Source organism: Bos indicus, chromosome 4, assembly GCF_029378745.1.
Source record: "Bos indicus isolate NIAB-ARS_2022 breed Sahiwal x Tharparkar chromosome 4, NIAB-ARS_B.indTharparkar_mat_pri_1.0, whole genome shotgun sequence".
Taxonomy (NCBI): domain Eukaryota; kingdom Metazoa; phylum Chordata; class Mammalia; order Artiodactyla; family Bovidae; genus Bos; species Bos indicus.
The window spans coordinates 21303993-21308244 of NC_091763.1; positions in this window are offsets into that span (position 1 = coordinate 21303993).

Consider the following 4252-nt stretch of genomic DNA (forward strand, 5'->3'; position numbering starts at 1 on the left):
AACTTATGCCTTAGGTTATATATGTTCAGTTTAATATAATCTGTAATAACCTTCTTGAAAGAATACCGAATTAGAGTAAGTGCTGGTACATGTTTCACTTGTCTATTTCTTAATCCTTCGATGAATTTAATCCTTGTGAATCTCATGTGTTTTAGCACGGTTTCACAGAGGCCCTTGTGTTTTTATGTTTCCTGACCATTTTCTAAGTACTGAAGTATTTTTTTACCATAGTAACAATTTCTAACTGCCTGATCTTCAGTCTCTTTCCCACTGAAAGGCTCACCTCTTGATGCATTTTAAATGGTTTTCTTACATTTATCAGTAATTCTCTCTAATAGTGGTAATCACTTTATTTTCTTTATTCTCATTAGGACTAGCATTTCCTTCTTTGCCATATATGACATTTTCTCCATTTTTTTGGAATGGTACAGTTAATTACATTTTAAATGCTTAAGCAACATCTCCATAGCTTAAAGAGGCAAGATGTCAGGGGAGCAGGGGTAATAAATTTTTAACTTTTATTTCTACCACTAATGCTCTTGTTGAAAATATTTTTCCTAGTTTAAACGATTTCTGTGTGTTTGATAAAACTTAACACAGGCAGCATCAGAAAAACATCATTCCTCCTTTGCTCTAACAAAGCATTATATAACTCCTTTGACTTCTCTCAGAGGGAACTGAAGGACTATTTTGTGTATTTGGAAAACCATAATAAAATATTTTCAAAATATAAATGGTGTGTTCAGTAGTAGAAGAGCTGAAATGTTAGTTCTATAGGAGCAATTTTCAATCTGTGAACAATTAATCAGATTATTGAGCAATTCAAACAGGCTTTTTTTTTTTTCTATGACAAAAATAAATTGTCACTGGAGTTGTATGAAATGTAGATCAAAATGTAATGCACAAGAGGCTCAGCAGGAAATAGAACTGGCTAACAAAAGAGGGAGAGGAGCTATTCAGGCCAGGGACTAGGCGTGACTTAGCCAAGTCATTATCCTAGCATAGGAGGGACTGATAGTTAGACAAGGCTACATACACTGCATTGGATATTTTAATTTTACATTGATGATAGTGCAGTTACATTTGTATATGTGTGGCAATATACTTTTCGATATGTGTTGTTAAGTAGAATTGAGTCTTGGCTGAAGAACCTGGCCAGAGGAGCAAAAGGATGTAGTTGGGGTAATAGGAAGGGCTAGTGCTACTCAACACAAGGCCCAGGGAGCAGAGCCTACTCTAATCTACTCTAGGGAGAAAGATGAGCCAGAAAACCTTCAAAGACTAAAGAAAAGTGGGGTGCAAGGGCTCAGAAATGGATGTTCCTAATGCATGTAGGTGGAGCCCCAGATAGCAGCTCCCTGTTGATCCTGTATGGGCAACTGGCCCGAAAGGAGAGAGAGAGAGAGAGAGAGAGAGAGTGTGTGTGTGTGTGTGTGTGTGTGTATGTGTGTGTCTGAGTGACATAAAAGCAGGAGTGACTTCTCACACTGGGAGAAGGAGGCTGAAGAGCTGACTTAATCAGGAAACTTAATACTGGGTAAAAGAAAAAAGTTAAAAATGTTATTGCTTTTTTTTTTTTTTTAATTCTCTTTCTCTCTCTCTCTTTTTTTGCTTTCTTTCAACCTTCCATGGAAAAATGAAAAGTGAAAGTGCTAGTCCTTCATCGTGTCCAACTCTTTAGCGATCCCATGGACTGTAGCCTACCAGGCTTCTCTGTCTATGGGATTCTCCAGGCAAGAATATTGGAGTGGGTTGCCGTTTCCTTCTCCAGGGGATCTTCGTGATCCAAGGATAGAATCCAGGTATCCTGCATTGCAGGCAGATTCTTTACTGTCTGAGCCACCAGGGAAGCCCTCAATCTTCCATAGCTTCCTAAAACTTCTTTTTATTAACTTGTTTAGGAAAGACAAGGGCAAAGAGAAAATCAGGGGAAGCAGGGATTGGATCAGATTGGTAAAAGCACAGGCAGCTCAGTAACTAAACGGGTTAGCATGCTCTAAGGCACACCTAACTCCAAGACCTGGGCAACAGACTCATTTCTGGAAAGAAACAACCATCAGGAGGTAGGGACTGATATATTATGAGTTAAAGTGTTTGAGAAGAACTGAACCATCTTTAGTGTGCCAGAAGTATCCTTTAGTTGAGGATAAAACTATAAATAGGATGAGTAAGACTCTTGACTTGTTCTTACTCAAACGAGGTTGCATGAGGGTACTCAACTATATTCACTGCCTAAATTCAGGTTAGATGTCCACCTGTGCAAAAGGTAGTCTACACAGTGTGACAAGGGAGGAGCCCCTGACGCTGACTGGTTGTACAGCATGACTTGTGATCTTCTGAACTATATATATTAAAAGGCAAACACATGGCAAACCTACTCCTAAACTGTTATACTGAATTCTCTCAACCAAAATTAAATAAATGACATGAAATTTATTGAAATGTTTATGCATTTCAATACTCTAGAAAGAGTATTTTCTAGAATTGACCTTGAGAATTTGGAATCATTAAGAATCACGTCTATAAAAACTTTAAGTGGTTGGAATAAAATAACTTTAAGTGGCAACAGTAGCTTTCTGACAGAGACACTAGATGTGGTATGGAAGGTGCTCAGCCTTTCTTATGGTCCAACTCTCACATCTGTACATGACTTCTAGAAAAACCATTGCTTTGTCTATATGGACCTTTGTCAGCGAAGTGATGCTGTCTAGGTTTGTCATAGCTGGTGGCTCAGAGGTTAAAGCGTCTGCCTGCAATGTGGGAGACCTGGGTTCGATCCCTAGGTCGGTCGGGAAGATCCCCTGGAGAAGGAAATGGCAACCCACTCCAGTATTCTTGCCTGGAGAATCCCATGGACAGAAGAGCTTGGTGGGCTAGAGTCCACGGGTTCCCAAAGAGTCGGACGAGACTGAGTGACTTCACTTTCACTTTCTTCCAAGGAGCATGTGTCTTTCATGTTATGGCAGCAGTCACCGTCCACAGTAATTTTTGGAGCCCAAGAAATTAGGATCTTAAAAGAATTCTGTAGGAATTATCAATGTGAAGTTGATATAATTAATTTCATATTTATACACTCACTATTTCCAAAATGGGCATGTATTAATTTATAGGAAGTCACATATATTTAAAAAGTAGTTCCCTGGTGGCTCAGATGGTAAAGAATCTGCCTGCAAAGCAGGAGACTGAAGTTCAATCCCTGGGTTGGGAAGATCCCCTGAAGAAGGAAATGGCAACCCACTCCAGTATTCTTTCCTGAAGAATCCATGGACAGAGGATACTGGCAGGCTACAGTCCATGGGATTGCAGAGTCTGACACGACTGAGTGACTAGCACTTTCACTAAAATATATACAAAAAAGCTGCACCTGTCTTCTGAAGATGAAATTAGCACTTGTAATTATTAGAGGGAAAAAGTAGGTCTGAGCTGTACAACAACCACAAAAAATTAGATTTTGTAAAGAATTGTTCAAATAAAAAGAAATGCAATGCTTTGGAAATTTTTTCCTCATTTCAATCCCTTAAAAATTTATATGTAACAAGGGATCTTATACAAGAATCATGTGGCATATTAACTAGGTCTCCAAAAAAAATTCAATAGCAAATGGGCATTTTGTTGCTGTTGTTGCTATAATCAAACTCAGACTTTTCTGCATGAGGTTCAGCTAATGACTTTCTAGTGTACTTTATTTCAAGGGCAGGGCTTAGGACATATAGCTGTGTGCTTCTCTGGGTTTTCTAGTAGACAATTTTCTGTAAATGTAATTTCTCTCAGTTGGCTTATGAGAAGCAGCAAGGCAAGGCCATGCCCTGAGGTGAGACCTTGTGCTGTGTGTGTTGTGAAGAGCAGTCTTACCTCCCCAGCTCCCAGCCCCAGCATCCCCCTGCCTCCTTAGGGATCACCATGAGGACCTTGACTGGCCTCCTTAGGTTCACTCACCTGCTCCAATCCATTTCCCACACAACTGCAAGCATCTCAGATTCAAATGGGACGATTTCAATGACCTGTTTAACATCCTTTCCTGGTTTCCCTGGGGCTTCCTGTTAAAAGAAGCCCTTAATGGCTCTGCCCTCTTCTCCAGGAGTGCCTCTCCCTTCTCCTCCCCTCCCCACCTGCTTGAAGTTGTGGCTCCAGCTACAGGGAAGCCCTTGTTATTACCTAGAGAGATGCGAGCCATTCCTTGCATTTATATGTGCATTTCTCCTGCCTGGAAATTCCTTATCTCCCTAACATCCATTGTAGATCTCTCCTCTTG